Source organism: Pinus tabuliformis, chromosome 9, assembly GCF_031772625.1.
Source record: "Pinus tabuliformis cultivar Carrire ecotype Pingquan chromosome 9, CPIR1, whole genome shotgun sequence".
Taxonomy (NCBI): Eukaryota; Viridiplantae; Streptophyta; class Pinopsida; order Pinales; family Pinaceae; genus Pinus; species Pinus tabuliformis.
In genome coordinates this window covers 1,617,446,426-1,617,457,263 of record NC_142307.1, presented here as the reverse complement: position 1 = coordinate 1,617,457,263, position 10,838 = coordinate 1,617,446,426, and the positions used below count along the sequence as shown (strand labels likewise).

General features: G+C 39.7%; 2 pseudogenes across 1 annotated transcript; both read left to right on the top strand.

Moving 5' to 3' along the window:
- The first annotated feature begins 578 nt into the window (after positions 1 to 578).
- On the top strand, positions 579 to 9,126 carry LOC149154980 (alpha-dioxygenase PIOX-like; annotated as a pseudogene).
- A 380-nt stretch (positions 9,127 to 9,506) lies between these two features.
- LOC149154979 (alpha-dioxygenase PIOX pseudogene) lies at positions 9,507 to 9,993 on the top strand (annotated as a pseudogene). The gene is made up of 2 exons (XR_016263360.1): positions 9,507 to 9,612; positions 9,723 to 9,993. The product of XR_016263360.1 is annotated as an alpha-dioxygenase PIOX pseudogene (transcript).
- The last annotated feature ends 845 nt before the right edge of the window (positions 9,994 to 10,838 follow it).

Below are 10,838 nucleotides of genomic sequence, written 5' to 3'. Positions count from 1 at the left end.
AAATAAAAATTTATGAGTATGTGTGTTATTAAGAGGATTTTTGATATTATGTAGCTGATTTCTAATTCTAAATTTTTTTCATGAGCATGCGTGTCAATGTTCTATTCTTGACAAGATGATCTTCCCAAATTTCGATGTATCTTTGCACCTTTAGGGACAATTGCTAGTATATACAAGGATGATTAAAAAAGAAAACCTTATTCCGGGACGACATGCAAACTAAACTACAATATTGCGTTTTCTGTTTTATGGATTTATTGGGGACCGACAGTAGATTATTTGTTTATTTACATCAAACAACCAATTAAACTAAACTACCTTCTTAAATGTTTGTAAGCATGTTCCTCTAGTAACTTATATTGTTGATTAGTAATATGAGTAACGTAATTTTGACGTGAAGTAATTATTGAATGTTGCAGGGGCGTGGGCATCATCGTTTACGCTAATAAACAGTTGCGAGTACACTGTATGGCCGGGATTCCAGGCGGGCGCGGGCAGAGTATGACAGTTGAAGCTCCTAGTGGATGGTCGGGCCGCGTGTGGAGAGGCACGTTGTGCACATTCGATGAGGACGGAAGATGGAAATGCCTCACCGGCGACTGTGGGGGGGGTCGCTCCTGTGCAATGGCAACAACGCGGATCCCCCTGCGACGCTGGCGGAATTCACATTGAGCGAAGGAGGTGACGATATGAGGCTGACGATCAGATTTGTTAAGTTTATGCCAGGGGGTTCGCTCCTGTTCAATGGCAACAACACAGAGCCGCCTGCATCGCTGGCGGAATTCACATTGGGCGAAGGAGCTGACGATATGAGGCTGACGATCACATTTGTAAGTTTATGCATGTGGGAGGTGGCTTTGTATCTTAAATATAAGTATAATGCATAATGCAGGTAATAAATCGATTATAAAATGATATTCAATATATAATTGGCTTATTGTATGTTACATAACATTACTAGTTTAATACAACTTACCGTTTAAGAAAAAGAGTTGAACCATGATCTACTCTGAGCTTTATTTTCATTTATGAACATGGCATGGATAGTAGTGTATAACTACATGGTTAATGGAAGAAAAAATATTTTAAAATATTTTGGAGACTGTCTGTGAAATAAAGATCCTGCACACTACATAAAATTTATAATGTGGATATATGTGGTTAGCCATTCATAAAATTCACACGGGTCAGGTCGATAAAAATACGTTCACCCAGAGAAAATAAAGTCACTCCATTCTACCTAACAGAAAAAAGTGGATTGTGAACGACTCCGTTCTAGGTTTCGACTACTCTGGTCTCAGCCCTCTATATAAAGGCCTCTAGTGTTCTTTCTTCTAGCGCAGAGAGCATTCCCGTCCTCTTCGATCTTGCGTATTAATTGCAGTTGTATTCTGTTTGAGATCATGGGTTTGCTTGACCAGAACCTCATCTCCCAATATTCAAGATTGAGTTTCATAGACAGGCTCCTCTTCCTAGTAAGTATCACCATGAAATGAAATGTTGTAAATCTAGAATAGTGAATGAATGAGGGGTTATGAACTTTGATGTTTCTCTTTTTTTTGTAATGTGCAGATTATACATTTGGTGGATCAATTCTACGCGTGGCATAGATTGTGTTGGAATGTTAATTCCAACTGCAAGCAGCAGGCAGACGTGGGCAGCCGACTCAGCAGTCGTACCAACGCCCAAACCGCTGCACCCAAAACCGCCAGAACAAATCTGCCCGGTCTCCCCGCACCGCCTTTGGCAGAAGGCTGTATCCGTAGCAGGGGCCCCGACACAATCAAACTTCGCCACGCGTCCCCTCTACAGCAGCCAAAACCGCTTTCCCCGGACGCTAAAGTCCGTTTGTTTTGCACAAGGTTGGCTCCCGAACCTCGTTGGATCGAGTTTGGTGGCTCGGATCTGCGCGAAGCTGCGCGGAATTTAACGACTGGGCCCGACGAATGAGGTGGCGACACATGGCACCGAAGTGACGTCAGCCGACCCTGCCCGCGTCAAAATGAATTTTTTGTCATTTTGTTAGTTGACCACCGTGGAGGAAAAGTAATGGTTTTTATGGGTTTTACGTGGAATTAGGTGGCGGCCCGTTTAATGTGGTTATGGGGCATTCGTCCTATATTTTTTTATATATGTAGAATTTGGTGAGGCCATTTAATATGGTTATGGGCCACGTTACTTTTTATATGTTTTTTTATATATGGCTATGTAAGCCCGTGTGTGATATATGTTATGTAAAGTTTTTTTTTGTTGAGTATTGTGACTGCGGCTGCGCACGGTGGTGCGTTGTATTTTTTTTTGTTCATGGAATTGTAATGAACGCATAGCAGTGCGAGATATCATTGGAATGGTGCTGCAGTTGACAACGTAATGTATGTGTGCCTGCGCACAGTGGAGCAAAGTTTTTTTTGTGGTGTGCATTGAGGCTGCGCACGGTATGCGCAAGAGAGAGCAAGGGAAACGAATTTAAAAAACAAGGATGTAATGTTTTTCCTCTTCCCATTGAAGAACAGAGGAACACCATGATGTTTATGTAATTTCCACAGCAGTGGAAAATCTGTGAGAGCAGCATAGTTTTTTTTGAGATTCCCTCTTTGCATAGAGGATGAAATATGCATCAGTCTTTTTGTTTTTAAATCAATAGAAATGTTTTATGGCTGTGTAATGGACTGTTCTGAGTTAATTTGTTTTTAATAGCTTCACTGTGCAAAGGTCCTGGAAGAAATGGAACAGAGCATTGGCTCTGTGGTATTTGCTTGATTGGTTTTGGTATTTCCCCATTGAAAAATTCCCAACAGTGGTATCGGAGCTAGTCCAGGCTCTTTGATGGTGACATAGCAGGTTCATGCTATTTAAAAGTGTCAAGGAAGCTGAAGGAAAGACTCTTGTTGCAGCAGCAGTCAAACCTCTCCAGCAGTGTGAAGCCTTAGCGAAAAGGGTTAAGGTATTTCTCAAAGCTTTCCTTTGTGTTACTGTTGAAGGAACAGTCAGTGATTTAAAAGAAAACACAGTTAAGTATTTAAAAGCCTAGATAAGAATGGCAAGGTCAAAGAAGAAAGCCTCCAGGCCTGCTAAAAATGTGTCTCCCTCCTCTACTAAACTAGAAGGCAATCTATTTGAAAGCATTGTATTTGAGGTTCCAAAGTTTGATGGAAACTTTGATGTATGGGAAATAATGATGAGGGCTTTCCTAATGTCTGAGGGGATTGAAGTCTGGGAGTCAGTGATTGATGACAGCAAGATGGATAAAGAATCCATGGAGTATGATGCACAAGCAGCAAAGACTATCTTGGATGGACTCCCTGATTCTGTAAAGAAGAATCTAGGAAAATATACATCAGCAAAGGATATATGGGACAGACTGCATGAGCTTCATGCAAAGGGAGCACTGACCATGACAATGAGTCAAGAAGAACCCATCATAGAAGCTGAGAATGAAAAGCTTGACCTCATCAAGCTTCAAGTAAAAGAAAGGAATGAAGAACTTGCCAAGCTTAAGAAGGAGCTTGACCAATGCAAGAAGAAACATCATGAAGAAGTCATATCCATGACAAATCAGCTGAACAAAGCAAAGAAGCAGGAAGATGCCTTGACAAGTCAACTTGAACAAAGGCACATGAAAATGAATAAGCTTGTGGAAGAGATTGGACAGTACAAGGTAGAGGTCTCCTCCCTTAAGCCTGAACTACAAGAAGCCAGGAAGCAGGCACAAGGAGCTGAAAAGAAAATGAAGAGCAGTCAAGCAAAAGATGAAGAAATCCTCAAAATGAAGGCAGATATTATCTCCTTCAAAATAGTAGCAGCTGAAGCTACTCGTAGCAAGGAAGAAACTGAGGAACAACTAGCAAAGAAAAATAATGAGTGTGAAAAGTTGGAAGAAGAGATTGTCCTCCTCAGGAAGAAGGTTGAAGGGATAAACAAGATCATGAAGAGCTCTCAAGCTTTGGATGACATGCTAAGCTATCATAGATCTCCATCTGATAAATCAGGACTTGGGTATGTAGGTGAACCCTTAAACAAGCATGAGGATGCTTTAAGCAAAGGAGATGTGAAGAAGCCAGAAAGAGATGGTGATGCTCCTAGTTCCAGCAAAGGCAAGGAGAAAAATGAAGGCTGCAATAGAAGAAATCCTGCTCCAAGCAGAAAACCAGCTCCAAGAAGAAATGTAGCTGATGTCAAAGAGGCAAGAGGCAATGGTGATCATCAAAGGATCTCAAGGCAGCAAGGCTTCAGAAGTACATCAAGAAAACCTCCATCTCCCAGGTACCAAAGTTCATTTTATGGTTATTGTTATGCTTGCTCAAACTTTGGTCATATGGCAAAAGACTGTAGAGCATTTCATAAAGATAAATGTTGTGGTCTCCGAAAATCTCCAAGAAACAATTTTAGAAGAAATCATGAAATGTTATTCATGAAAAATGTAGAATGTTTCAAGTGTCATAACATTGGGCATATGGCACGAGATTGTAACTTGACATGGGCTCTTACACAAGCTAGACCCATGCAAAAGAAGAAAGTTACACAAGTATGGAGAAGGAAGGAAAGGCAATCTGAAAACCCCTTGAACTCCCAAGTGGATCTAAATTTGTTTTGAGAAGAGTCTGCCAAAAGAAGACAAGCACACATTAAAGGGGAGCTTGTAATTTTTTTTGTTTGCTGAACTGTATTAACAGTCATTTGTTGATGGAGGATGTATTGCAGCGCAGCAGTTGCAATTGAAATCTTTGTAAATCCCTCTAAAAGGTAATATGCAGCAGTGATGAAATCAGCAATGTTTTTGCTTTGTTTTTATGCAATATGCACAGAAATGCATAAAGAAGAAAAGATGGCAGCGCTGAAATGTAAAGAGCAGCAGCGAGATAAGAGAAAAATCCAAAGCATGGAGACCCTCATAGCAGTGGGAAGATAGAACATAAGACAGCAGTTTGGAATTTTTTTTTTTGGAGCAAATGGATTAGAATGAACAGCAGTTTTGAATTTTTTGCATGGCAATGGAAGGTAGTTTCCTTTTATGTAGTATGAGAGAATATACTCACAACAGAGTGAGTATAATACACAGCAGATTGAAATGTTTTCTATTGGGAATGAAAATGCAAAGCAGTGAGAAGAAAATGAGAAGAAGGCAAAACGCAGCAGAACGTAAATGCCCAGTGGCTGAGAATGCAATGAAATTCTTTCACACAGCAGTAAAAAAAATGTAATGTTTTTTTTTATGCAATGCAGCATGCAAAGAAATGCATAAAGAAAAACAGGGACAGCAGATTTTTAATGCACAATGGTGAATGATAATGTGTGGCAGCAGAAAAATGAAAGGAACTGCACAACAGTGCATTGTGTAAATAAAAAAAATGAATGAAGACTAAGATTGTGTGAAGCAAGGGTGTAAAAATTAACAGCCCGTGCTATTTTTTTTGTGTGGAGAATGAAGTGCCAAGAGTATGGGCACAGCAGTATGATGAAACAAAAGGTAGCGACAGTGCAAATTGCAGAGGCAACGCAGCAGCAAATAAAAACCCAGGGATGACAGTCTATGGTTATGGGTATGGACAGCAGTGAATATGAAAAATGCAACAGCAAGAAGTTATGAACAACAGCATGATGGCAAGAAGGAGAAGCACACAGCAATGCAAATAAGAAAATGCAGCAGCATGAAGTTTTGTTGAAGAAATGAAAGGTAATGGACAGCAGCACATGCAAAAGAAATTTTCCTTACAGCAGTAAAGGTAAATGTAATGAATTTGTTGTTCATTGAATTGAAATGCAATATATGCAACAGCAGTGAGTGTAAGAAATATTTACACACAGCAGTGTAAATTTGTAAATTGGGACAGTGTAATTGTTCCAGAAAAGACAGAGTATTTTCTCTTTGAAAAGTGCACAAGCAGTGCAAGTGTAGACACAGCAGTGTGGGGTAGACACACTAAAGAAGATGGCACAACAGTGCAGCAGAGAATATGCATCAGCATGGGAGAACATTGTAATGAGTTTGCACACACAATAGTGCAATGATTGTTTGTTTTGGAACTGCATTTGAAGCAGTCATTTGGTGAATCCCTCTGTTGAGAGGAAGATGCTCTTTAGCATTGTTTGGTAAATCCCTCTATTAATGAGGAAGGTGCTTTTCAGCACAGTCATTTGGTGAAACCCTCTATTAAAGAGGAATGTGTTTTTCAGCACAGTGTTATGGTAAATCCCTCTATCAAGAGGATGATGCTTTTCAGCATAGTTACATGGTGAATCCCTCTGTCATGAGGAAGGTGCTCTTAAGCACAGTTTCAGGTTAATCCCTCTATCAAGAGGAAGACAACTTTGTTTGTTTGTGGAACTGCATCAGAAGCAGTTGGTGAATCCCTCTATGTGAGGAAGTGTTTGGGTATGATTGAATGCCCAGCAGTTGAAATTAAAGGGGAGTGTTGGAATGTTAATTCCAACTGCAAGCAGCAGGCGGACGTGGGTAGCCGACTCAGCAGTCGTACCAACGCCCAAACCGCTGCACCCAAAACCGCCAGAACAAATCTGCCCGGTCTCCCCGCACCGCCTTTGGCAGAAGGCTGTATCCGTAGCAGGGGCCCCGACACAATCAAACTTCGCCACGCGTCCCCTGTACAGCAGCCAAAACCGCTTTCCCCGGACGCTAAAGTCCATTTGCTTTGCACGAGGTTGGCTCCCGAACCTCGTTGGATCGAGTTTGGTGGCTCGGATCTGCGCGAAGCTGCGCGGAGTTTAACGACCGGGCCCGACGAATGAGGTGGCGACACGTGGCACCGAAGTGACGTCAGCCGACCCTGCCCGCGTCAAAATGAATTTTTTGTCGTTTTGTTAGTTGACCGCCGTGGAGGAAAAGTAATGGTTTTTATGGGTTTTACGTGGAATTAGGTGGCGGCCCGTTTAATGTGGTTATGGGGCATTCGTCCTATATTTTTTTATATATGTAGAATTTGGTGAGGCCATTTAATATGGTTATGGGCCACGTTACTTTTTATATGTTTTTTATATATGGCTATGTAAGCCCGTGTGTGATATATGTTATGTAAAGTTTTTTTTTGTTGAGTATTGTGACTGCGGCTGCGCATGGTGGTGCGTTGTATTTTTTTTGTTCATGGAATTGTAATGAACGCATAGCAGTGCGAGATATCATTGGAATGGTGCTGCAGTTGACAACGTAATGTATGTGTGCCTGCGCACAGTGGAGCAAAGTTTTTTTTGTGGTGTGCATTGAGGTTGCGCACGGTATGCGCAAGAGAGAGCAAGGGAAAAGAATTTAAAAAACAAGGATGTAATGTTTTTCCTCTTCCCATTGAAGAACAGAGGAACACCATGATGTTTATGTAATTTCCACAGCGGTGGAAAATCTGTGAGAGCAGCAGAGTTTTTTTTTGAGATTCCCTCTTTGCACAGAGGATGAAATATGTATCAGTCTTTTTGTTTTTAAATCAACAGAAATGTTTTATGGCTATGTAATGGACTGTTCTCAGTTAATTTGTTTTTAATAGCTTCGCTGTGCAAAGGTCCTGGAAGAAATGGAACAGAGCATTGGCTCTGTGGTATTTGCTTGATTGGTTTTGGTATTTCCCCATTGAAAAATACCCAACAGATTGCCTCTCTGCCTAGGACTCCTATACCTGGAGATCAGGCGGTCATTGCACCAGCGTTATAATCTTATCTACGTGGGAACTACGGCAGTGCAGGGAGGAAGATATAATGCAGTGGATAGAACACCTGATGGAAGTTATGATGACCCGTACTATCCCAGCATGATAAGGTCATTAAACCATCCCACCCAACATTGTTTCTTTTTCACATGTCATTAATCTGATAACTAAATTACATGTGAATTTACTAAACAATTGCTAAAACCACATCCCATGGTAGTTGCTACAAAGCTGCTCTCTCGGAGGAAAATGGTCGATACAGGCACACAATTTAACATGCTTGCTGCCACGTGGATCTAGTTCATGATTCATGACTGGGTCGATCACGTTGAAGACACAGTACATGTAAGCGCAACGTTTTCAATCACAATTATCACAATTTTCAATGCAAATATCAGAAATTATATAACATTAACTTTACCTTATTCAATATATATTTAGAGCGTATGCTCTCTGTTAAATTTCTTTCAGTATATTTTCTGGTATAATTTGCCTAGCATTTTGTAGTGATTCTATTAGAATCATAAATTTGAAGAGTGCATTTTTTACAATCTTACTGTTCTGAAGCTTTTCAGGGTGCCGGAATTATATATAGTTAAAAAAACATTAGTTTAAACAGATTTGATCACAGTTTTTTCCCATCTGACAAATAGAAAACACCATATATTTTACGAGAAATTATATAACATTAACCTTAATTCATGAATTTTTAGGCAAAGTTAAGCGCCCCACCCAACGTTGCACGGCAATGTCCGCTAAAGGCATTCAAATTCTTGGAAGGCAAAGCAGTGCCTACTGGCAGCTGTGACATCAAAACAGGATCACGAAATAGGAGGACCGCCTGGTGGTAAGAAAACCTGCCTGGACTAAACACTCTATCTCTCTATAAATCCTCTGAATTGTGAAGGTGTCTCACAATATATATAAATGTATATACTCTTGTCACGCTATACATAAATAAACAGGGATGGGAGTGTAGTGTATGGAAACAACGCGAGTGAATCAAAAAAGCTAAGACGTGGGGGACGATGACCTTCTTCTTCACGACAACGACGGAATTGCCCTCTCTAGAGATGATCGTAATTCGTGGGCAGGGGTGTCAGTTATGCAGGGTGTTAGAGATGATCGTAATTCCGTTTGCGACTTGTTGAAGGTAATTATATTTTATTGCAGAAACTCTCAGTAATCCAACCTAACTTATAGAATACTATGGATGTTACTTGACTATGACCATTGATTATGAAAGTTTTTCATTGAAATTCACATCCGGACCCTCATGTTACAGAATATTTCAGCACTAAGATCAATCTCATTGCAGACTAATATAATTTGGTCAACTAATTTATAAATGCAGCTTCACTATATTGGTATGAGCGACGAGGATTTGTATCGCCATGCAAGATTATGTTGGGATTTTTCTGCTAAAATCCCAAAAACAAAAAAAACTAAACACACAGGTTTCCTCTCCACATGATTATTTTTTGTGCACAGGGAAGCTTTTTTAAAAAAATGATTGAAGAACAGAGTATTACATGACCATAAAAACATTTCTATTCATTAAAACAAAATGTCTGATACAAACTTCATCCTCTTTGCTGAAAAGGATTTACCCAAAAAAAACATTCAACCGAACTCTGTCTCCACCTGAGAATTTACACTGCTGGGTAAAATTCTCTTTTTCTTTTACTGCTATAAAACCCCTTTTACATTACTGCTATAAAAATTTACATATGCTGCAAGAAAAAATTTAAAATTTACATATGCTGCAAGAAAAAAATTATGTGTTGCTCACCAGAGACATAAAAATTATGTGTTGCTCACCAGAGACATGGGATTCATGATCGTTTCATTACGACGTTGAACTTCTAGATCTACAGGTCGGCCTCATGGCAGAGAAGAAGATTAAAGGTTTTGCCATCAGCGAGACGGCCTTCTTTATCTTTTTGCTCATGGCATCACGGTGGGTAAATAAATCATTTCTCATTTTATAATATTCCATTGTTCAATAAAAAGCGAAAAATTTATCATTCATTTAGTAAGATGTGCTTTGTGAATATATGTCGATTGCAGTCGATTGGAGGCAGATAGCTTTTTCACCAGTGATTTCAAGAAAGAAGTGTATACGGAGGAGGGGATGGCATGGATAAACAACACAGAGGGCCTCAAAGACGTGCTGAAACGTCACCATCCAGAGTTGGTAGAGAAATGGATGAATTCATCGAGTGCATTTTCTGTGTGGAATGCGTCCCCGGAACCCAAGAACAACACGCCCCTCTATCTTCGTCTCTCTCTAGGTGTTGCTGTGTGTCTCTGCGTGATATTACTGAGACGTGGTTCCTGAGGGCATGCGACCTCTTTATTCCCTGTTTATTTCTTTCTTTCTTTCATTGTGTGTGTTTTACCTGAGCGCCAATTACCAGAGGCGATGTGTTAGTGTTGCATTTTTGTTGCAAGTGCTGTGTTTGAATAAAGAAATGTAGTGTACTCCCCTTTCTCGGAGACATTGCAAAAGTTTCGGTGAGTGTAATCGGAGCAATAAACTTATATTGGTTACCAACAAAATACTCTCTCCATCTAACAGCATGTTATGTCCGTTACGTATCATTGGTATTGTTGACGTTACATATTTACATCGCGTCATTGATATTGTCTACGTTACATATTTACATCGTGTTGCAATATGGGCACGGTTTATGTTTTCCATAATTATAGTGCACTTTTTTTTTTCTAAAACTATTTATAATACGGTCGGATGGTGTATGTCGGCTAAGTTCCAACGATTTTTGGACTTACTATCAGTTTTTTTTAACTTTTAGGGTGGTTTCCCCATGTTAGAAAAGTAACTGATATGTGTAATTGCTTGATATAACTAAAAGCTCCACTCAAAGGAAATTTAGCCAGGGGTATTAATAATTTGAAGAGTTTTATGGCTCTTTTTCTTAGCTTTAAAATTATTACTTTTACCAGGATTGGACACTTTTATCATGTATCTCGCAACTTCCAACAACACTGTGTGGCCCACATTATGAATTTAAGGTCATTGGAAAAGCATATTCATTATATTATTTAGATTATTTGTTAGAATACAATTTTCACATGTTTTTAAGGAAAGAAACCAAATAGTGGAAAAGTTCTAGAAGTATATTTCCTATTGAACCACAATACCATAATTAATCCCATGTTAAA